We start from the raw sequence: 24,619 nt of genomic DNA, 5'->3' as shown, positions 1-24,619 counted from the left end.
CACACTGTAGATCTCAGTATCCCATTGCATCATCTGCTTTGATCATCTTTGCTCTGTGCCTATAACTTATGTAATTAATAGTTCCCATTCTAAGAGGAGTGAGATAATTGACTTATCTAGCAATCACTTCAGAAAGATTATTATTAGAAATAGGTCTGCATTCTAAGTGTACATGTGCCTCTAGATGAGCTAGGTCAAATACCGGCTCCATGAAGCGACACTAACACCAAGGCTGGCACAATCCAACTGCTTGGTCGTTTGTTCCTATGTGCACACACCTCATGTGCTCCACTGTGCTGCACCTCTCCCAGCCTTGCCAGGTCTTCTTTCCAACAATCCATCACCTACACTATCACCGCAGCCTGACCCCACATGTACCTTCATGCTCTCTCAAATTCCAGAAGCTGAAATAGTTGTCTCAGTACTCTTGATGACATGGACTTCCCATGGCTTGCTCAAACACCACTGGCTAAAATAAGGGAATGTTGCAAAAGAATGGTAAAGTAAACCTGACAATAAAAGACCATAGCCAAAATAAAACTACTTCAGTTTAATTTCCAGATCATCAGTTCAGTGTCACATGGGTAGGTGATGCCTTCTAACAGTAGTTTGCTTTACATCCTGTACTCTTATTAGTCAAGCAAAAATTACTGAGCTAGCCTATCGCCTATTTTCTATCTGGCTAAAATAGATTAAAAAAAATAAAATAATAATAATAATAACAATAATAATAATCATAATCATCATCATCATCATCAGTGTCCCTACATGTCTCATGCAGATGGCAACAAGGCAGCCATGACATCCTCACTGACAGTCTGTCATGGAATTCATCACAAGAAAACACCTATGAGCTCTGAGCAAGCATTATTTCAGTCACCAAAAACAAAGTACAGAAAACTACCAAAGTGATCTGAAAGACCTTGAGTTGTTACAACAGAAACTGATGTGGAAGCACAGGGAGCCTCATTGGTTACTACAGTCATCTGTTGGTTTATATAAGTTTCTAGCATGTTTAAGTGTTGTTACACGTGTGTTATTTCAGCAGCTTTCCTGAAGCTACATCAAATTTAATGCAATGTTAAATGAAATAAGAAAGAAAAGAAAATCTGGCTGATTCTGCATGAAGCATAACTATCAACAAATGACACAAAAGGCAGAGCTGGAGGGGAAGAAAAATGTGGGGTACTGTAAGAGGTGTGTAAAGGCCTCACACTACATGTTCCTCTGCCTAGAAAGCCCACAGGCTTCAACAGGAGTGTCTCTTCATGTCATAGCAAAACACATAATGAGGAGCATTTTAGATGCTTTCAGCCTCCCTAACATTCCTCCTGCACAGCTCCGATTTAACTGTATTGATCGTCTTCCTCAGAGGAGAAAAAGTTACCTTCCACAAAGAAATGGAAAGCAAAGGAATTAGACAAGAAAGGACTGTAGTTGACACAGTCAGATATTTTTTCTACTAGCAAGGAGGACTCAGTTCTGCAAGTTACTGTCTATACCTTTATACCAAAGCACCTCTATCTGCCTCCTACCATTGGATTCAAAGCCAGTAAATAATTACTTTCTCACATAATCATTATGCTTGGGGTTTAACTGTCTGAATACTAACCTCTAAAATGAAGGCTCAGTTATGAGCATGCTTATATGACTGATCTCATACATCCCTATTATTTGACTCATATAGCCAGAATATTACATGGCTGAAATCTCCAGACTAGTTTTTGGGAGTATGTAACAAGCCTGAATTGGCAAGATCCAAACCTAAGCACAGGGAGCTTGCCTATTAGAGTGTGCTGCTCACAGCAGAGTACAGACTATGACACAGTAACAAAGAGCCATTAATTAGGCAGTACCGATCCCATGGGTTTAGCTCCATTCCTCTATACATCACATGTTCTGAACTGTCAAATTCAGGGATAATTATTTCCGGTCCCCCTTTGTCTTTTGGGTACAATAGCTCATGGACAGCCACTGATGGCAGCTTATGAATATCTCTGCTGATGAGCATGGCTCTCCTGAGGTGGTGTTTTAGAACAGCAGTCTCCAAGACAGAACTAAAGACCATGTTCACACTGTGTCTCAGATTAGTGGCTTTCAATGCACCTCTTTTCCTTCCTGAAAGCCTCTCTGTCCATCCCTTAGACTGGCACAGAAACGAAGGACACAGCCTTGTAAGGCTAGCAACTTCTCAGCAAAGGTAGCAGGAGTTTAAAGTACTTAGAATTAAGCTCTTAAAATAATTGATTGACACAATAAATGGTAGCGATTGACCAAGCACATCCTAATACTGTCCTTGCACATTCCCATATTACAATTACCATCATCAAAGGAGGAGTTTCAGTTGGTCACTGCAAGGTAATTTCCGTCTTCTTTACCGTACTCCGCTTCAAAAACATTAGGGAATAAACTCCCATCAGTATAAAAAATTAGATGGCAACATACATTAGGAATTTGTTGCAGCTCCAGCCCTCAGTGACTAGCAGTTTCAAGTGTAAACAAACAAAAGCTGCAATTTGCACCAACTGTTTACTCTGATTTTAAATCAGGGTTAGCTTTGCCAGTACAAATTATGCCTCCCTTTGTCTTCAAGAAAGCTGGCCATAGACTAGAGGAAGTGAGACCTTTTTTTTTTGTGTCTGATTAGATAGATCCCTTTTTACCAGCTTTTACTTTTCCATCAATGACCAGGGATTTTACAGCATTTATTATATGTCTTGTCTTCTATCATTACTCAAATATAGATTTAGTCTGTATCCCCACTAGAAGTTAGGAAGGCAGAGATTCATCTGCTGGTGCAAATAACAGCATGAGCACCAGTGAATGAGATCAAACTACCAGGCAATTATTTGCCCTGTTAACATAAGTCAAGAAACCCCAATTCAAATTTGGGGTCATTAAAGCAGAGTGCTTATAATTTTCTTGGCTGCATAAAAGCTGAGTATTCCAGATGAGATTCTAGCTCCCAAACAATTCCCAACATGATGGACTAATGAACAGTGAAAATAAACTGTTACTGGCTTTGCTTACCATGGTAATGAAGAACTTCCTCATGGGATGCTGCTTTTCACAAGAGCTTGCACTGAGAGTGGGTTTGGAAGCCACAGGTGGGGACTCCCAGTCCCAAGCATGGGACTCCCAATCAAGTGTGAATCTGAAGTTTTCCCATTACCATCTTTGTCATGTTTCTCATCCAGTTGCTCCATCTGGAACTCTTGCTTGTTTTCGCCATCTGACATTTCAACAGCCTAAAAACAAGCAAAACAACCCCTCTAAACAACCAAAATATTTGATCAGATCCTCTGTATAAATGAAATGCTAGTGTATGCCAGGCATCTGAACTTGGTAAAAATAAATGAGTGCTTCAAACCCACTATTGTTCTCAAGGTCCCTGACCTTCAAAACATCATTCTATTCTATTTGTAAACAACAGACATAAGAGAACATGTGAATACCACTTCACCCTTTGGTAGCAGTATCTATCCCAAGACCTCAAAGTGTTCTGCAAATATTAGCTAAGACTCTCATGCCTCTAAAGAACTCCTACTCTTCTACAAATATTAGCTGAATCTCCCCCCACGCTATTCAGCTCATAGGAGGTTAGTGCTGTTTTCCAAGTGCAGAAAGGTTGAATGCTCTGGCTAAGGTTATTCAAGAGTTCTGTAAAAGACTCGGGCACCAGAAATACAAGTTTATAAGACTTTTATGCATATCTGAACCTCTGGAAGCTTGTCCAGATTATCATCCAAATCTATATGCCACTTTTGGAAACTCTAATAACACCAAACTCAAATCTAAAGCAATCCAGATTCCATTTATACAAGAGAAAGCAACTGGGAAAACTAGAACAATAGTTTAACCACTCACCTTCTCTCCCCTGTTTTAGTCTTTAAATCTCTTAAGTAATTTTCCCTTTAGTGCACACCCAGACAAAACAAGGAATAGGAGGCCTCAACTTGCATTTAGCAGGGGACACAAAGTGGCACAGGGGCTGGGAGCAGCACACTGCACACTTAAAAACACCATGGTGATGAACCTAAGTTGAACTCACACGGGTTTCAGGCAAATACCAGCTTAGCACAGCTGCACTGGTACAGCTGGACTGGTTGCTAACCACAGATGTATGAACACAAAGATAAGGCCATGGTAACTTCCATATGGTAAAAAGCATGAACTTCCTAGGAGGGCTCATTGGAGATAATTCATTTCCAAGGCACAGAAAACGTGCTTGGCTTTGACTCAGGTCTCTCTCTTGCATCTTTTGCAAAACTGGTCATGGACATTTATTTAATGGAAGTTTTCAACACATCTTATTAAAGGGCATCACTCCAAGCTCTGGCCAAAACTGCAGCTTGCAATGATTTTGATTCCCTCTGGGCTATGCTTCCATCAGAGGGTAGGAACACCTTCCCCCTGTGTTGTTTTGGGTCACCCAGACTTACTAAGCAACTCATCTACTTCAGTATTACCACAAGAAATAGGTATCAACAAAGATAGAAGCTCAGAATCTTCATGTTGCAGAATTGAAATACAAAGCAAAATTTCCAAGTATGCTTTTATTGCCTGTACATGACAATTTATTTCCATTAGAGAATCACTTAAGACTATCTTCCCAAAGAAGGGATACTACTCTGTATTAACACAAAATTGTACCCAGTCTAAAATGATAAATACAATGTGCAGTCTATAATTATAGATAATGTGTAAGGTTGGTTTTTTCCCCCAGAATTTTCTCTTCTATATTTTATGCAGTCTTGAATCTGAATTGAACCTAAGCTGGAAAAACTGAGAGATATTGACAGGAGAAAGCAATGATGTTAGCAGTCAGTATGAGGTTAAAGCTCTCCAGGGGTTATTCTTTTGTTGGATAGAAGGGGCCAGTCCACACAGGCGTGGCTTTTGGCTTTTTTACAATATGTTTTTGACTCTTGGAGTGCACTATGACCATTACACAACACTGATAATGAGTATTCCCAGAGCCTTTTAAGCATTGCAGGAGCAAAAAGAGAAGGTCGTGGCAGCTTAAAAGTACTGGTTCCCTCAGTATGGAAAAATATTTGCTACTACAGTGCACTTAAAGCCACAGGTGAAATGCAGAGCAAAAAGTGAGAGCTGGGAGCCTGAACTAGCCAGACAAAATCAGAAGGAAAACCAAACCTCCATAATTAACGTGAGGTTGGGCAGGAAGGTTCAACACAAGTGAAGTGATGGATTTTTTCCCTGAATGTCTGCAGCCCAAGATCAGGTACCTTTCTGGAGGTAGAAAAGAGGTCCTGGCTTTTGATGGGAGAGTAACCATGTAGATTTTGGTGGTGTAACTTATGGAGTTGACCAAACCAGAATAGCCCATTTCAGTCTTCAATACAGTGGTTCAAAGTGGGTAAGAAAAAAAAAATCCAAGAGAGATTTGAAGCCCACTTTCCTTATTCTGTGATTCAAACTGCTAGAAGGAAGAGAGAGTTCTTCAATCAATAGAAGTGATTTTTCAATCAGCAGAACTGGCTCACAGGCCAAAAGGGTTGAGAAACACTTAAGAAGCCTGCAGGATTCTCTCTTCCAAGAGATCTGCTGGAGGTCATGCTCGCAGGCTGGTAGTGTGCTCACTTCCCAGGCAGTCTTGGCAAGTGCAATTCTCTGCCCTGCTCCCATCACTGCACCACCACTGTCTTGAATCTGGGTATGTGGTTAAACACTACACCCCTGAACATGGTTACCAGTCTTCAAGCTCTCCAAAGGCTTGAAATGCTTCTGAGGCAATATAGTGGGGCAGAACCTCAAAATACTGGAGAGTTTCCTTTTCTTCAAAAGTAGGTTAGGAAAGTGAATCTGCCTCCCATCTGAATAGGCTTCTCCATCTCATAATTCCCTGGCTAAAGAGCTGCTCTAAAACTTCCTCTTAGCCAGCATGATGGAAAGTCTCCCTCTACTTGTGCTGCCCTACTGTAGATGGTGTAGCAGAGTGCTCAGCTGGAATCACCCTGGCATAAGGTACAGGGAGAAGGACAGGCAAGCTGGTTGCTGTATTGCTCCCCCATCACTGCACGGAGCCTCAGAGGCTCCCTCATGTGACTCCTTGAGCTGAACTGGCTCTGCAGGCTCCAGATTCGGCAGGTGAATCTTCCCACCCTCCCATGTGCACAGGTTACATTTAGCAGTGCCAAGAGTCGTCAGTACCACGGGCAGGTTCCTGTTCTGCAAAATACTGTATATATGTAAGCTAAAACATTCCCTGTGAAACACTTTATGTTTAGGCAAAAAAAAAAAAAAGACAAAAGGTAACAAAAAAAAAGGAGTGCCCTTAACAAGCAACAGCCAAAAACCTGGCCTTTTTTGGCAGAGCAATGCCAAGTTTACCATCGATACTGCCAGTGGTGTTTCTGACAGACCGATGGAGTCAGAACACACCTGGTTTGTCTGGTGCTTCCCATAGCTCTTGTGTGCATCCAGGGGGAGCTTGGAGCTGGGCAACCTCATCTTTGATGCTGAGTGTCAGGATGAACAGAAGATGAATCTGATTTAGAAATGCTGTCTTCATACTTATCCACTTATGTCACACCACAGACTTCTTTTGAAGCAAGAGTAATTGCATAGTACTCTCATCTTTTCTTTTCTGCAGCCCCATCCATCCAGCCACAAGGAAGTCACATCCCCTCTAACAACTTCCTTGCTTTGCAGCTTACTCCTACTCATTTCAAAGGAGCTGCCAGTGTTGCATTCTTTTCATAGAACCCCAGGGAAGTTCTAACCTCAAAATTAAGCAAAACAAAGTCCTTTGAATATTTTCCAATTAACCTAAGATTGACACTAATACTTTTCTCCTCATGTTCCTGCTATTTGAACAATTGGGTTTCTCCTGTATGGCCCAATTGCATGGTCTTTTGCAGCATCAAAGATCTAAGTAATTCCTTTCTCAAAGATCACTCTGGTTTTAAAACTCAAAGTTAAGTTCACTTCTAGGTTGCATCATTTAGTGGAAGAGATCAGAGAAGCCTTGCAGCAGCACAAATCCAAGGAAGATATCAAAGAAGAGACAGCATGGCAGGTTTCTCATATACTAGCAGTGAGGGTAAGTTAACACTACTGAAAGTATTCAGGGTTGCATTCTGCTCCCAGTCTCACAGCATAAATATCCAGAGAAATCCCTTGCTGTCATGACAGAGGGTTAGTTCTGAGCGTCTAGAGCCAGCAGAGAGCATAATTGCAATGCCATAAAAAATGTCAGCATTTGTAATTCATGCAAGACACTGTCCCATTCTGGAGCTTGCAGAAACATGCTGGCCTTCAGGGGCCTGAAGGCACCAGGGCCTGTTAGTGAAACTTTCTTTGAGTTGATGGTGGTGCTGGAACACAGGAACACTTGCTCGGCTGAAAAAGCAGTTCTGCCAGCAAAGTTGCAGGCAGGCTTCTGTGCAACCTGGAACAGAGGGAGGAGAAAGCTCCCAACATATAGTAAAGGAGCAGCACTGCCTGCAGATTCACAGACCACACAGCACCCAGGGAGCAGCCAGCACTTTAGAGACAGTGTGTTTATACCATTTGTCACCCACTGTTGCTTAGGTGAGGCACATCTAAAAGCTATTTGGCAAATTGCCAGTGTGTCCAGACTGCCGAGGTGGGGAGTTTCTGAGCACTTTCTGTCCATTAGCTTGCAAATGTCCCTCTGAAGAAGGTAAAATATTGTCGCCCACACTTTATAGATAGGAAAAGTGAGGCACAGAGGGTCAAGCATCCCAGTTCTCTCTCCCTACTTTCTAAACCATAAACGATAATAGTCCTTCCCCCAGTCACTGGAAACAACAGGCTCTTTCAGAAAAAGGGGAGCTGCCCCTTGCCAGGAAACAAGTAGCCAAAAGCAGTTGGAGGTAGCAGCCTGCAGCCTATGCACTGCCTGACACAGCCCTGAGGTCTTTTCCTCCAGCACATCTCTGGGGTCCTCGTCTGTACTCACAAAAACATTCTGTGCTCTGTATGCTCAAGGAGTTCACCTTCAATAAATAATCCGAACAAAGGGAGTTAGTGCTGGCACAGTTGCATGGGTTGCTTCAGGGAGAGTTTGCAGCAATGTCAAACTCACCTTTGCTGGTGGCTGCTGCCACTTGCTGGGAAGGAATCCAGCCCCCAAAGGGGAACACTTAGGAATATCAAGAGCCAAAAGCGATTTCGTCCCCATTAGTTAATATCAAATATAAAGGTCACATTCCAGTACGTAGCAAGCAGTCATTGCCTCCTTGAAACACAGTTAAGAAAATCTGGGGTTTAGGATCCTTAAACGACAAAACAAATATAGAAAAATAAATTTTTTGCAGAATAATTGCAGGATAATATTGCTCAGACAGCATCAGTAGCACTCAGATTACTACCTGAAAAAGTCCTGGGTCAGAGGTATATTGTTGACCCAATCCAGAGAGCAAGCAGTGACCCCCCTGGCCAGTACTGATGAGGATGTTGGGCAAAATGGCCAACAGCATCCTTTCTGGTTTTAATAAAATGAAATGTCGTTCATTCTCTCTATTGTGGAAAAACAGAGAAAACAGCAGGTTATTCTGAAGGAAGAGCAAACTTCTTAGCGTTGGGTTAATGTACCAGCCTGAAGCTCTCCAGAGAATGCTGTTTAAGTCTACAGGTGTACTGCAATAGTCTTCAGCAGCGAAGTGGTCCTTCCCAACATTGAATTTAAGAGGATGAAGGAAAAGATGTGTTTGCCTCATGGCCCTCGAGAAATGATTGCAGCCCTACAGAAATGTGGCAAAAGGAACATGAAACTTTGTAAGGGTCATGAACATCTAGAACAATAGTAGTCAGCTTGTCTGTTAGTGCAAGTTACCGGTCTGGCTAGCCCAAAGCTGGTGGCAGAGACCAGGCTCATCCATTAACTCCTCAGGCCAGCAGCTGTGTTGCACCCCTGGGACCAGCCCTGGGACAGCACACAGCCTTTGCTAAGACAAAGTCAGAAGAGAAAAGCTGCTGGAGGGTACATGCAATGATGGGAGATGTTCATAGAGCAGGGATAAGGGACCCAGAAAATTCCTGTCTGACTTGGGCTTTCCCATAGATTCTCCACATGGCCTTTTGATAAACATCTGCCTCACCTTCCTTCTCCAGTCTCTTCTCTGCAAAGTCCTTTGTTTCTCCAAAAACTTCCCTCTTCCATGTGTCAAATACACCAGTGATAGCAGAGCATATACCAAAAGTTTTATTGCCTAGAAAAGGCAATAGTTCTCCCTTAAGATCACCACCACCACCATGTTCCTGCCACAGTTTCTAGTTCCTGGCAAAATCTGGATCAAAAAACTACTTCATTGCTAAATGACTGCTAGTAGAAATAAGTAAACAGCTTTGCACTCCGTCATATTCCCTAAAAGACTGAGCATGCCAGCAAAGGCAGCACAGACTCTCAGAGCAGTAAATAACCAAGTAGGCAGAGCAAACAAACATTTGAAACTCCGTATGTCAGAAAACCTCTCTTTGGAATGAGGGGGTGAAAACAGTTTTGTCAAAAAGGAGGAAGCTTTCTCCCCTTCCCTTCTCCCCACTTCCCCAGCCCTTTCTTCCCTTGTTTACTTTGTTTCCCTGTTTCAAACCAAGTAAGAGAAAATCTAGTATTTGTGGAACTGGGCTCTTTCTGTTTAACTCCAGCTGTGCCCACAGCCCACATACTGGCTTGGTAAAATTTGCCCAGTCTGACAAAGTGGTTTCTCAAGCTTGAAATAAAACCATAGTGATTTTTACACTAGTAAAATGACTGGCCCTTGACAGGACTAGCAATTATCTATGAATTCCAAAGAAAAAGCTTGTTGCATGGCACAGTAATGTGTACAGCACAGCACCATGGCAGGGGATTCTGGGGCTTTCTGTGCTTCTTTGCTCTGGCTTTTCAGCCTCTTTTGAAATATGGCAGCACTGGGAGCTCCACAGCAAAAAAAAGAAAAAAAAAAGAAAAAAAAAGAAGAAAAAAATATCCCATAGGAAAGCAGCTCGTAGGATTTTTACCTGTCACAGGCATAGGGTTGGAAGGATCTCTCTGCTAGTCTCAAGTCAAGGAAGAAGCAGCATCTGAATTCAGAGGAAAGCTGATTGCAGGAATATCAACCGTGAGGTCCCTTATGGGAGGGGGGCTTCGGCTGTGGTCCCCCCCACAGGATAGCTGTAACACTTCTTTATGATGAATACCTGCAAGCATAGACCTGGACGTGAAGAGGAAGGCAATTGGCTTCCTTATGTTTGATTTTGGAGGAGTGGCTGCTTTGGGATCTAACACCCAGTTGTCATCAGAGAGGGGCTGGGGCCTGCAACTGTGTTATCAGGTATCAGAGAGCCCCCTTGGGCAGCGACTGTGGGAATACATGCTGACCTCAGCCAGGCAGCATGAAAGCAAACCTCAGCACAAAAGGGCAGGACGCCACGAAATAAGACTCCTTGAGAAAGGAAATAGGGAGAAACCAAAGCTGAAATCCTGATGCTTCTAGGAGACATGGAGAGGGATAACTGAACAGGAAGAGACATGGCCAGCACAGGGTTGCACAAGGACAGGCTGAGGGTCTGAGCAGTGCCAGCAGCCTGGGCCAGCTGGGGAAGGAGCAGCAACACCTCTGCTGCAACCAAGGGCTGCTTCCAGGGCGGCAAGCAAAACCTGTCAGTGCCAGCCACGCTGCTGCTTTCTGTTTGTCTGCTCACTGAGGTCTGGCAGACAGACTCATCCTTCCATGTCTGCCTGGTCAGTGCCCAGCACAGCACCAAGGGCCTCTCAGTCCTGCGTGAAGTGAGAGAACAAACCTTTGCCTGCGATGAGACCGATGCAGGGAAGGTAGGTGGCAAGACCATCCTGCTTTCATGTCTTTTCAGACTGAACATTTTGGAAGGAAAGTTTGCCTCAGATTTAGCCTCTGTCTGGGATTAATTCAGCTCAAATTTGTAGTCACCGCAGGCAGCAGGGAGGCTGCAATAGCTATTAGAGAACAAGCCAAAGAAGTAAAAGCAAGCAGGGACAAAGAATAGCCCTTGCCCTCCCCCAAAAAACAGAAAGGAGACACAGGGATCCAACTTTAAAAGCAACTACTAACCAGTCACCAGTACTAGCGAGTCACCTCAGACCAGCCAGCATCAGGAGAGTTGCCTGGCCAGAGCCTGGCTGCCAGCAAGCAACTCTGGCACAGGACTGTGGCACACCCTACTCTGGTGTCCAGGCCCCAACCAAGCAACCCAGAGCTGACTGGGGAGGCCAGTGGAGCTGGGAGTTGATGTGGTCTGCAGTGAGTGGAAAAAGGGAGAGAAGACCCTGCTCCCCACTGCTGTCCTGACGCAGGGATGGAGGGAAGTGGTCAGCTCACCTCCTCCTGGCTAGTGCTGCTGGCCGGGTGCCTCCAAGGTGTTGGTGTTGGTCATTCGTTTGGTTGGGGGATCCAAGCGGCCAAGACACCTAGAAAGAACAAACTGCAAAAGGAAACGAGGCCCTTGCATAGCAGAGACAGTAAAAATGCAACGAGAGGGGTCAGCAGACGGCAACAGCACCCACGACTGCTGACATTCTCGCTGCCCTTGCAGACAACGGCACCACGGTCAGAATCTAAAGAACATGACAAATGCCATACGTGAAGGCTGGAGGTGGTTTCCCACGTGCTCCCCTTGGCACCGCCGAGTGCCCGCCGTCCCTTCCCGCACGGCACCTCCGGTCGGACGGGAGGTGGCAGCAGATGGCCGCCGACAGCACCCGCCCGGCACCGCGAGCATCTCCCGGGGACAGCCCGCTTCCCGGGGGAGAAACCTTTCCCGACTCCCAGGGACTGGACAGGGATGACAGAACGTGCTCCCCGAGAGCATCCTTCCTCCCGGAGTGTGCCGTCTCCCCATCCTGCCCCGCTGGCTCTGAGCCCCCATCCAATTCCACACACGCCACACCCTGGAAGCGCTTTGCCACAAATTGAGCTGTTTTAAAAACAGCCCGTATTGAGAAAACAGATGGCAGCAGCTAGGAAGCTCTGATTATTATTGATTAATGCAGGATTACAGTTGGCAATAGGAGATATTGAGAACAGCAGAAATTAATGCACATATTACCAGTGGAAGGGGGGAAAACCATGGAGCAAAAGCACAAGAAATCATAGAATCATTCAGGTTGGAAAGGACCTCTAAGATCACCGAGTCCAACCTTTAACCTAACACTGCCAAGTCCACCACTAAACCATATCCCTAGGCATCAGATCTACATGTTTTTAGAACAGTTCCAGGGAAGAAGAAAGACATGTTGTCCAGGTCTCAATATTCTCCCAACAGTCAAGAATCCTGCTCAGATAACATCAGGATCCACAAATGTTTGTCCCCTGCATCATCTGTCAGTCTTCACCAGAATAAAACTTTTACTGAAGTTTAAAAAAAAAAACAAAAAAAAAACCAACAACTAACTGGAACTATTTTCAAAAAATTTGTAATTTCCATTTTCATCTGCCAGGTTAGGAAATACCAATGGTCAATCAGACGAGCCCAGCTGAAATAGGGAGTCCCAGAAACCTGTCCCCTCTGTATCCCTAGGGTTACCTTGCTCAGATCAAAAAAGCCTGAAAAACAGCTGGATTTTAGAGCTCCTACAAGTCATCTCTCCAGAGCCACAAAGGAAATTGGAGGGTTTGGTAATAGCGTACTGAAACAAAGACATGAAAGAGTCTAGACACCAGTACAAGGAATGGACTGGGGCACCCTGTCAGCCAAGCCCTACCTTTCATCCCGTCTCCAGAGTCTGGTGCCTGGGTCACTCCAGTCTCTGTCCCTATTCAGATGCCCGTGTCACACAGCCACCTCCAGGCAGTGCACTACTGGCTTAGTTTGCTCCTCTACCCCCGAATGACTCTTGAACTTTCAAGCAGTGATGTTTGAAGCCACTCTTCAACCATCCTTTTTTATTTCTTGTGCTGGACCTCACTTCTGTTACAAAGTATCTGCTCTTCTGACAGGAGAGGTCTGACAGAAGAGGCATCACACAGAAAACAGCAGGCAGCTTTCATATTCTGCTCCCCAAAATAACATACCTGCTTCCTAGGAGAATCCCCTAGGAAACATAATGGATCACAGAGTACAGCACTGAATGGGAACTCAAAAAGTCACCAAACCATACCCAGTGTCTAAAGAGTTGATTATCTCTACTTAAAGAATTTCTACAGTGTTTTTTTGGAGTTGGGTTTGGTTTTTATGGGGGGGTGGGGTGAAGTGTGTCCATTTGTTTTAATTTTTTTTTGTTGTTGTTCTCAAGCAAGGAAAATTGTATAATCTTGTCAGAAATCCATTAAATATTAACTCCTCTTACCCTCAGAAAATACTATCACATGTCTAGGCTTGATCATATTTTCTTTCTCAAGGTAAGCTTGAGACTTTTGGCCCTATCCACAGGCAATAGGAATGTTTTCTCTTCACAGTATCTGTTTGCATGCTTAAAGACTATTTACAGCACCCTGTCTCTTCACCCGCAGAAGAACCCTTCAGGTAGAGACCCCTTGATGTAACAGCAATTCACATCTGTTACAATTTATTGGTTTTCATAGATCATTTCAAATGTAACAAATACTGGGAAGCAGAGGGACAGATCTTGAACCCAACAGCTCTTCAGTAGTAATGGAAGTCACATAACCCAAAAGTGTGGGTTATTCTATATATTTTTCTATTTTTTTTTTTTTAAACCAGATGTACAATCTGTTTACTGAAGACTGTATCGAAGTGGAAGAAGTAGACTTGCCTGCTTTGCAGGTTACTATGGAGACATCTTTCCTTTCATTACTCTGTAAACAGACCATGCTACACAGAAGTGAGAAGTTCTTATTTTTGGTCATTCAAAAATTGCCTGTGATTAGAGCATTTCATGTGCTTCACACTAGTAAATATCTCTGAGTAATTCATTTGCTTTATCCCAAGTTGGCCAAGGGGAACTGAACTGACTAAGAGATGAAGGTCAAATATACACATTTTACAGCCTTACAATTCTTCTTTTGAAGTCCCATCAGAGAACTGATGGTCTCACTAAGTTCCCAAAACCTTTGATATTTTATCCCCAGAATAACACGGGAAAATCCCATCAAGCATGAATAGTCACACACCCTTCTCCTCAAACATGTTTCTAAGAAATTATTGTGAATTACTGTGCACAGCATCAGAGTAAAAGAATGAAGGATATCAAATATTTGTTATCTGTAGTGCTGGCCATTGATTCCCAATGGCCTTCAAGTCATGACTACTGTAATTTTTTTTTAACGTTTTTCTTTTATTTATTTTAGATCATTACAGGTAAATTAACAGCCCTTTTCTGTAATCAAAACCATGGCAACGTCATTATCTATAGCCCATGGGTCTCCAAAAATATGCCATCAACTTCACCCTTTTTATTTCACCAGCACTCTCCAAATGCCCAAGGTGCAGCACCTGTCCATCTCAGCACTTCACATTGCATCCTCTGTACCAACTTCTTGACAGTTCACTACAGTTTGCAGAAACTACAAGAATTTTTATCTATTTCTATTGCTGAAACTGCAGTTTTCTTTCTGTAAAGCTAGAAATCAGAACTAGAAATAGGACATTCAGAGCTGCAGTAATGGGTGACGATAGAAACCAAATGAGAACAGGCAGCAAAAGATCAGCAAAGTAGAAGCAGAAACGTCAAAGGAAGACAAAGCCCAAGCACTTTTGGTCATCAGAAGTGCTAAGATTACCAAGCTGACCAGAAGTGATAGGACAGAGGAGGTCTCTGTCAGACACCATGAGGACACCATACATTGGCAAACCAGACCTCTCGCTTTTCAAGACAGGGATAGCATTTGGGCAGGGATCTAAGTCATCTGAAATGAACTTTGCCAGACTAAACCCACAAGCATTTGAGCTCTGAGCCCTGCAGGTACTTCCCCCCTCCCAGCACACAGTGGCATCAATGCAAACAGAGCCTTTTTCAGAACCTTGTCTGTCCTTGTCACGAGGCACCAAAGCACAGGAGCAGAAAGGAGTACAGCCCAGCTTAAGGTCTCTGGTGATGGAATCTGAGGATATAGGTTAAACCCAAAGAAAATGTCTCCCCGAAAAATAATCCTCCCTTCTTCCCTTTCCAGATGCATAGAGTTTCTGCTCAGTTATTTACTTTGCAAAACCACAGTTATTCCAATGCCATTTTTTTCTTACATGGAAATATGGATGATTACCAGAAAAACAAATAATTGGGATGAAGCCCAGTTGGATATCACTGAGGCAACTAAGTGAATATGCTGTGTGGAGGAGGAGAAGAGAGAGTTACACAGTTAGGAATTGTCTGTTGTCACATTTAGGGTAAACATGACAAGCAAGAGCTGCTTATCCTCCTGCTACTGAGGACAAACTAACCACTCACAGTCAGGAAAAAATTGACATCCGGGTTTTCTCAGAAAGAGATTTAAGAATCTGAAATAGGAAGTTACTTGGAAATACTCCCTTTTCTACCCATACTCACATAAGCACATAAACACACAAGTTTATTCTTAAATTCCATCATGTTTTTCAGATTTTAAACCCGTGCTAAAATACTTTCTTAAACTGCATTTTTATCTTTCTGGATTAAGTTTGGATTAGTCACCTCCCAGGGGAGATGAGATGTCTCTTGGTCTACTCAGCTCTCCTGATGAAGATTATCCTCATTTTCACTAGCCACAATAAGCAAATACTGCAATAGCCTAAAAGTCAAAAATGAGACCCTGCCAGGCCAATTTTCACGTTTTTAATTGAAGTAAAATAAACAGAAAAATGAGGTTGTGTTGAGGGGAGGATGAGCATACCTATTCTCTGTCTCCATGTAAAGTACAGGGTTTCTCCACATGAAATATGGAGCACACATGAAATATTCTGGCCATCTGGAACTGAGGAAGGTCCAAAGTCTACCTCATTTGCTCTCTGGTCCAGGTCTTTCTCCTGCCTAAAAGCATTCTCTGAGAAAAAAAAAGAAAACCACAAAACTTCATTAGCCAACAGTCTGTTTCTATTTTTCTCACAGATCTGCTTATAGCTGTTCCCATCTCAGATTGTCACAGCACTGTGGGTCAGGACAGTAAAATATTCACAAAGGGATATTACACATGTGAGAACCAATGAAGCCCAGAGCTCAAGCCAGGTAATGCACAGTTTCCCATGTCTTAGCTCTACCAAGAACTATGGAGAAGTGTAATAAAGAAAGAAGTAGGTATATCCAACAGGCACATTAGTCTTATTTAAACATAATACTGCCAGGAAGCACTTTAGGATGCTACAGTCACTTATAGCTTCAGCCATACAGACTTTAAGCTTCCAGGATGGAAAAGTAGCCTTTGATCTACAATCACCTTTCCCTCCTACATCTCGGGATTTGAGGTTTTTGTAATCACACTCCTGAGCTACTGACACTACTTCTGTCCCCAGTTCTTCTCAACAGCCAGATACAGGCCACTTATACAAAATTTTCAGTGAACTATTTAAGAAAAGGCAGGTGCTAAGATCAAATGTGTTCACTCACTAGCTTTTACTTCTGGCCACAGCCCACAATTTGGGATTCTTCACACATCAAAGGCTTAGGGCACCAAACAGGTTGGGGTTTTGCAAGTAACAAATAACATGGGTGTGCATGAGTAGAACAGATGCTTCTGGTCCTCATGGTGGGACTGACCAAAGAAAGCGATGAATAAGCAGCACTGTGAGCTCATGACTCAGATGCCCATGTCCCAGCTGGGCCATGGCAATAGATTTCTTGCCTCAAACCCAATTCACTTCAGATGCAGCTTGTATCTTTTTCACTAAGTCCAGTGCTCTGAGTGCCTCAAGGAAGAAGAGCTGAGGACATCCATCAGAGTCGACAGTGAGAAAACACTCTGAATTATTCATAACACTCAAATAGCAAAATTAAAATTAAACTACCTTACATGACAATGGGAGATATGCTAACACTGAAGAAATTCCAAGGCTACTTTTATGTGCTGCATGAGCTAAAGCTGGAATGAAATACTAAATAGTTAAAAGGCCTTGTGCAGAACCTTGTCTGTCCGTGTCACGAGGCACCAAAGCACAGGAGCAGAAAGGAGTACTCCTGTTTTTTCTCTCTGTGGATGGATATATTCCTTGTTTTGCCTACATTTATATCAAGTCTTTACATAACTGCTGGCTTCATACTCGAGGCTATCTTCCTGAATCAAAATCTCTCCCATACTGGTAGCAGAAGAGTAGACTGCTTCTAGCTTTTTAACTTGTTAATAATGGACTTACTCTTGTCTGACTCTCCTTGTCCCCTTCTCCCTGTGCGATACCTGCCTTGGGAAGTACATGGCTTTTGCATCAGTGTTCAAGTCAGTTTTCTGTACTTGCTTAGATGGCTGCCAGGGCAAGTTTTTGAGGTAAGGTCTCCTTTTGATAGGTTCCGACAAGCTCTGCTAGAGGAGAGCCAGTTCCCGAAATATATTTCTCTCACACTTGTTTTTCAGGGTTCTCCACTCTGCAAAGACTAACAGTGTGGTAACGAGAGGCACTCCAGATTGGATTTAATGCTACCATATGCTAGACAGAATGAGAATCCATACTGCAGGAGAGCAGCCGGTACATTTCCACGTTAACAGAAGCCTGATTGCATTTAGTCTCAACAGCTCAGTTCACTGCACACAGATGCCATGGGGGACTGTAAAGTTAGCAAGATGTGGGGGAGTATGGCTGAATTTTTAAAAAAGGGCCTTGGCTGATCTGATGCCACAGACATTTGGAGCTGATACCATGGAAGCAAGTTGCTGCTGCATTTCTTCTGCCAAAAATAAATAAGAATAATAATGTCATGAGCTGTTAGTCAAATTACAAACTCTTGTTAGGCTGGTGATTGTCTGCTGATACAAACAACAGCATCGGCACCGTCGAATTCTTCTCTTATAACTTGACAGCCAGCACGTAAATGAAGTCAGAGAAGAGGAATTTACTGTTTCAAAATAGGTCAGCATGAGATGAGATGGGTTTCAAGTCAGAGTGTGCTCCATGTCTCCCTGGGCTGGCTGCAAAGTGCACCTTTTAGTTCTTCAAGCAGACTTCACATAACTGAAGGTATAATGAGACTAAATGAACGAACTGAGAGGAAAAGCTGTCCCATGGAGCCTCTCAGAATGGGTAGAGAATGAGAGCTCCTCTCTGCTTACTTATGTATGACCAGCCAAATCAACTTGGTAGTCTCTGTCCAGGGCCTTAGACACAAAAATACTCAGCTCAGCTCATTCTAACAGGCCCTTTGATGAGCAGGTTGAGCAGAGAGGCCAAGGACTTCTCACTCCCTGGCCTGAGCCACTGGGGCACAGGTCCAGGACAATGTAAAGATGCCTAGCAATGTTTTCATGGGATGGTACAGAGGGTTTCACTATCCAAAGCTCCCAGGCCAGCACCAATGCACAGATAACTTGAGAAATTTTAAATATGAAGTGGAACCATGGGTGCACAATCACTGCATGTAAACACAGCCCTTTTGCTGCAGGATATGTGCTTTGCTTCATGAGAATCAGGTGAGGTCTTTTATTACCTCCTGTTTCCCTCACCAGAAAGTGTCACACGGTTCAGCTGCTTAGATCAGTGTAGACAATCTCTCAAGGCCTCTTTTCCAGTCTCACATCTCTATGAAGCATTCCCACATTCTTCAAGAATAAAGGAAAGCTTTCCCCACCCCCACTGTATAGCCAGCCCACAAAATTCACTGTTAGTGAAGGTCACCAAGTCAAATACTGCAGCTGGGTCATTTCATAGGCATTAATTATCCATGTAGCTCTGAGAATAAAGACAAAAGTGATCTAAATTCTGCTCTTTAGGACATCAGTCAATCTTCATGGTCAGGAAGGAATTGCTGCCACGCACACATGACATAAGGGATTGCACTTTCCATCAGGTGCATAGGAGGGTTAATTTCTCCCCTCTCTCCCACCATGTGTTACCAGGAATCACAGGAGCAGACAGGAGAGCGCTGTGTACCATGCTTCTGTACTTTCACAGAGGAGTGAAAGTAGCCAGAAGATACAGGGCTTCAGGTTGTTCAGGCATGAAAGTATTGCATAATTCCCTAAAGCTCTACATCAGCAAGGTGGCAATACCTCCCATGCTCTGTGAGCTGTCTCATGCAGTTCCAGGAATAAAGTGCTACAGCTCAGCAATCCCCTGCAGCATTGGCTTTACATTTCTGGGCAGCGACTTCACTTCTAGGAAAAAGGCATTCTTCAGACTCTCCCACTAAACATGTTCCCAGGAATCAAGCATCCAAATGAAGAAAGAGAAAAAGAAGAGCCAGTCTCCCAGGAGGTCTCCTAGTAAAGCCCAAACAACAACAAAAAATATCATAGAGGAGCTCAGGATTTCAGACGATCAGAAAAATAGAAGCACCCTCCAGGTCTGTCTACAACACAGGCAGAATGGGCATACAAACCTGTTGGCAGGGGGTTTCCATGTCTAGGGAGCTAGAAGGTTCTTATGAGGAGCAAAGATGATCTACAGAGTGCTACCAAACATCAAGCTTCCGCAAAGAAGGCTTCTTCCTACCCACAAAGCACCTAAAGTGCATTAGTCTTTTGTCTAAGGATGCTAAAGAGACCAGGATAAAGCTCTCAGTGAAAGCTCAGCTCTCAATCCCAAGCAAAATACAGCAATAGGAATTACTGGAAGAAGACGGTCAAGTGCCTGGAGTTGTTTGAGCCAACAGCAAGAAGCTTTATGTAGGAAGCAAACCCACTTGACCAGGCAGCTGCTGAGTTGGCTGGTAGTGAGCCATGGAGCTACCTGCCTCTTGGGTGCCCATGCAGCATAACAAATCAATTTAGACCTGCAAAGTAAACATGAAAGTGAGGTCCAGTTCCCAGTTGGAGCTGACTTCTCCCATGAAACTTGTTCTGTGTTTCCAGGCATCCATGAAGGCAGAAAATGCCCATCCTTTTATGCAGTTCTTGGCTTTAATTTTTCACTTCTTTTGTTAAATAAATTGGTGGTTTAGGGTTTCCTTCCACTGCTTGGAATACTTTGTGAGGCAACGGAGTCTTTTTGCACTCCAACCTGGATGGTTTTGTTGGGCTTCTGCAGTATCCCATGTTGTGTGTTGAGCATGCCAAGGACTAGAAAGATCCAAATCCTAAGGATGTGCAATACTGAGCTTAGTGGTCAGCTCTCAAAGTCAGCTCTTTCAGTCACACCTCAGTGCTCAGTCCTAATCACAGCTATTAGACAAGGCCTCCAGAAATATCATACAATCATAGACTGGTTAGGTTAAAGAATGATTAATGAGCATCTTGTTCCAACACTCCTGCCATGAGCAGAGAACCTTCCACTAAATTGATTACTGAAACTCCCATCCAGCCTGGTCCTGAACACCTTTAGGGATGGGAAGTCCACAGCCTTCCTGGGTAACCTGTGCCAGTGCCTCACCATCCTTATAGTAAATAATTTCTTCCTGATATCTAACCTATACTTAACCTCCTTCATCTTACATTCATTCTCCCTTGTCTATCACTACATGCCCTTGTTAAAAGTACCTCTCCAGGGACTTTTCACCCTGAGGAATACCAACAGTTCTAAGAATAGCCCCTATTCTGAATTAGATGCATGAGGGAAGGTAAGGGGAGTCCTGAAGCTCATCAAAGAATTGTTGCTCCAAGCAAAGTTGTAAAGCTGCAATGAACTCTCAGAATGTGCAAGATTGACTGTCTTCTTATGACTATGAACAGAAGAGACCAGGGCTCTACTAGTGCTGTCTGTAGGATGGAGACCTACTTTAGTTTATGCATTATCAGTAAATAAAAAAGCTAAGAAGTCTAATCCTCACTGCCATTTTAGAGATTTTCCTAGTAATGGGAACCATAATTATTTCCTGCACTGAGCCATTCTTCCTCTTCCCTGCCCCATTCATCAGTCTCACCTGTGTTTTTATCAGTCTTCCTCAGCCCTCTTCTGCACAGAACTTTCCTTAAGACCTTTAATTGTTGCTGTAGGTTTTACAGGTTTGGTCTGAGTAGCCAAATCAGGAAGAGGAGCCAATGACCCTGTATATTTCCTTATTCATATCAATACCAGCAGCATAACTCCTGTTTCTGTCAGAACAGGAGCCTACAGAAGGGCTTTCCTTCGACTTAGGGAAAATGTGTCTAATGTGATAATAAAAGTGTGGCCTTTTGGTAGTGTATCTGCTAGAAAGACGAGAACTGTGTAGCCCATATCAATTTTTTTGGAACAAAGATGATAAGATACATATTTTCCACACTTTGGAACAAGGCTCTGAAATCTAACTCAAGTATTGTGGTTGATAATATCTGCCAGGCCCGAGCCACATCCATCTGGTTGACACTTCCTATTTCCTAGAGCATGGCCCTACAATAACCCCCTTCAGCTGGGAGAAGCAACACCAAAGACAGATCTGCTCAGCCTCACCCATATTCCCATCCCAGCAGAGGAAATATCAAGAGGATTTGTTGGCAGACACTGAACACAATGAAACTGCTTCACCACCACCCCCCCTTTCAATTTTTTTGCAAGAAGAGATGTATAATTTGGCTATACACAGATTCTCATAGACATGTCAGGCAAAGCATCTCCTTAACACTATAGGGACTCCATGAACCCTTTGTCCTTTAAAGCCCAAGATCCCGCTCTAAAATATGGAACTTGAGGAGGACAATTAAGCTTATTTTGTTATTAACAAACAATTTCCAGTCTCCTTCTCCAAAACAGCTGAACCACTTTAACTGGAACTTTCCAAAACACAAAGAAAGAAAACAAAACCAAGACCAAAATAAGAGAGAAGAATGACCTTTTGCACAGGAGGCACCAGCTGAACCAGTTAAAACTCTACAACCTGTGAGATCCTGCAAACACTGGCTTCTGACAGAAGAGCTCTAACCTCATTGGTGATCCCAACATCTGTACCTGTAATGCACACACTACAGAGACTGACACTGCTCTGCTGAATGGTCTGCACAACAGGGGAGAATTACATACCCCTGCTTCATAAAGGACTGTTGGCTTAACTGCAGATGCAGGGTTTGACTCAAATGAGAGCAATTCTTCCTGGACAAGGTATTGCAGCTTGTCTACTGCACCGTCACGTCACCTCATTTCATACTGCACAGAGAAAAGTCACCTAAAGATATAAGTAGGACTGATCTGGGTGCCAGCCAAGCTTCCTCGGCAGGACATAACTCTTCTTCAGAATTAAACAAACAAACAAACAAAACAAAAACAAAACCCCACCAAAACAAACAAACAAAAAAGCACACAAAACCCACACATACACACACAAAAAAATCACAAAAAGAAGTGCTGTGGTGGTTCATAACCCCGTTACTGACCAGACACCATTCAAAGAACCATAGCTCAACTAGTTCTTCTGAGCTTTTGCTTGACTTCTTCACCTGATATTTAAAACTTCCTTGAATTTCTTGCATATCAAAAGTTTCCCTCTGAGTTGTACTCAAGCTCCAAAGAAAAAAAAAATCAAAAATTGAAAAAATAACAAACACTATGCACCACCTACAAAGCTTTTATATTGTCCTGCAAACAAAGACTGTCTGCTTTGAGCTCTTGTTGTTTGATACCTACAGACAGCAGCTGTTTCTCCATTTGCCTCCTCCTGTCCACACCCAGACAAGTTACAAAACAGAGAGAACAAATAATGAATGACAAATTGTACCTGGATATCTAGCAGAGATCAACTCAAAATGAATCTTTTCTGTGACTTAAAGGTGATGTACCTGACATGCTGCAACACGGCAACTCCTTAACATTCATTCTGGGAGCTTTTTCAAGACCAAGGAGGTTGGAGGGGGAAAACAAACAAAAAACCCACAATGAAGAAGTAATTTCATGTTGGCCTTTTAGGGATGGAACAGGTCCATTCACAAGCCGTTTTAGTTCAGGTCTCTTCTACATCACTACTTCAACTCTCCTTGGTGAGTTTTGTGACTTGGGACTTTACTCTTAGCTTACTGCTGTCTGAGCAGCCTTGGTGTTATTTCTTTCTCCCTCCATTTCAGCTCTCCTTTGTCTTTTACAATTATTATTACTATTATTAACATTATTAGTGATATTATTCTATTGTATTTTATTTCCATCATTAAACTGTTCTTATCTCAACCCATGAGGTTTCCTTTTTTTTTTTTTCCTCTATTCTCTTCTCCACCAGTGGTGTGGGAATATGTGAGTAGCTGTGTGGTACTTGATTTCCAGGTGGGGTTAAATCACAACATTCCCCCCCAAACACATGCTTTCCAAGGGGCAAGCTGTCTGATCGTGCTCCGTCTCCAGAGCATCGTGCCATCCAAACCAAAAGCATGGAGCTTATATCTCATAAGTAGGCTAAGCATACCCAGGGGTGGAAGACAATGTTCCTCCCGGGACAGTCTCTGGCAATACACCAAAGCCACAGATGTATGTTGGCCTTCACTGCACTAGGGACTCGTCACAAGCTCTAGACATAAAAGCAGATGGCTAGAAATTCAGTGGACATCTAAGGGTTAAGCTGCACTTGTTTGATTGTCAAGCACCTGAGATATGAGGACAACACATTGGCACACTGTAATTGCAACATATTATTAAGTACCTTCAGTCCCCAAAGGCTAAGGCACATTTTAAAAAATAATAAAGCTAATGCACATAATAGCCCGTGTCTTGTTATTTAAGAAACCTCTTCCCGGCATCGGACGTCGACAGTACGTGTAAATGCACTTTCTCCAATAACTATGCACAAGGAGCTGCTTGATGGAGTGCCAGAAAGCACAATGACTGTTCTACCTTAGCAATGTACCAAAGATGACATGTTCCCTTTAGAACTAATTGCTTCATTCAAAAAAAAAAAAAAAAAGCCATTTACTAAATCCTAGCCTGGTCTCTTCCCTTGATGAGCAATTTTAGACTGCATATCAGAGCTTTTGTTTGTTGTTAAAAGACAGGGACAGAAAAGTGTTTTGTTAAGTAATTTCAATTTTCATATTTAATGGAAAATAGTTCAGAAGGGTATTTTTCATTATGTTATGTGAACACTAACATTACATATCCTGCTGGGCTTTCCCTTATGTGACTCAAGGCTGACAAGTTCAGGCTGTCGAACACAACCCTTTGCATCAAATAAATTACCCTACCTCAAGATCCAGTTATACCTATTGACACAGACCAAGCTACGCATCTGAAAGTCAGAAAATACTCTTTACTTTATTATCCTTGTTCTGCATTCTCACATATATAACACGAAAGCACTGTAAGAACTGCTTCCAAAATTCAGTGCATTCTTACTATCAGACTGCTTCTCACTTCCCTATATTAATAAATAAATAAATCAGGAATTCCTCTTCTTACGCCTTCAAGAGAGAAACAGCTGTAATGACTTCACAGACAAATCAATGCCATTTCCAACAGAAAGATTTCATTTTTTTCTCCCTACTCCAAAAAATTAGAATAATTTCACAATAAGCCCTAGGGAACAAGCTCATGAAAATGCACAGAGCAGACAGCATGAGGAAAAGTGTTTGGTTATATATTTCAGAAGGCAGCAAATGGGTCTATCTGCTGCTCTGCGAGCAGTGAGAATAATTATGCATGCATTTGCTGCATCCCATAATCATCATCATCACAGAGATGACATTTCATAGCTGAGTTGGGAATCTGTCTT

At 43.0% G+C, this 24,619-nt stretch overlaps 1 long non-coding RNA gene across 3 annotated transcripts in view; it reads right to left on the bottom strand.

The window, feature by feature from the left end:
- LOC135419611 (uncharacterized) overlaps positions 1-24,619 on the bottom strand; it is a 103,613-nt gene that overhangs the window by 50,883 nt on the left and 28,111 nt on the right. Inside the window, exons 2-3 of one of the 3 annotated variants that reach the window (XR_010433056.1) lie at positions 15,774-15,923; positions 3,031-3,248 (exon numbers count right to left, since the gene is read on the bottom strand). This is a non-coding gene — a long non-coding RNA (uncharacterized LOC135419611). Of the gene's footprint in view, positions 1-3,030; positions 3,249-8,074; positions 8,521-15,773; positions 15,924-24,619 lie in introns of those variants that run through there. The other 2 variants (XR_010433058.1, XR_010433057.1) reach the window with 2 other exon arrangements.

The sequence above is a fragment of the Pseudopipra pipra genome, chromosome 10 (assembly GCF_036250125.1).
Source record: "Pseudopipra pipra isolate bDixPip1 chromosome 10, bDixPip1.hap1, whole genome shotgun sequence".
Taxonomy (NCBI): domain Eukaryota; kingdom Metazoa; phylum Chordata; class Aves; order Passeriformes; family Pipridae; genus Pseudopipra; species Pseudopipra pipra.
The sequence above is the reverse complement of the archived record's forward strand: the minus strand, read 5'-3'. Positions and strand labels throughout refer to the sequence as shown.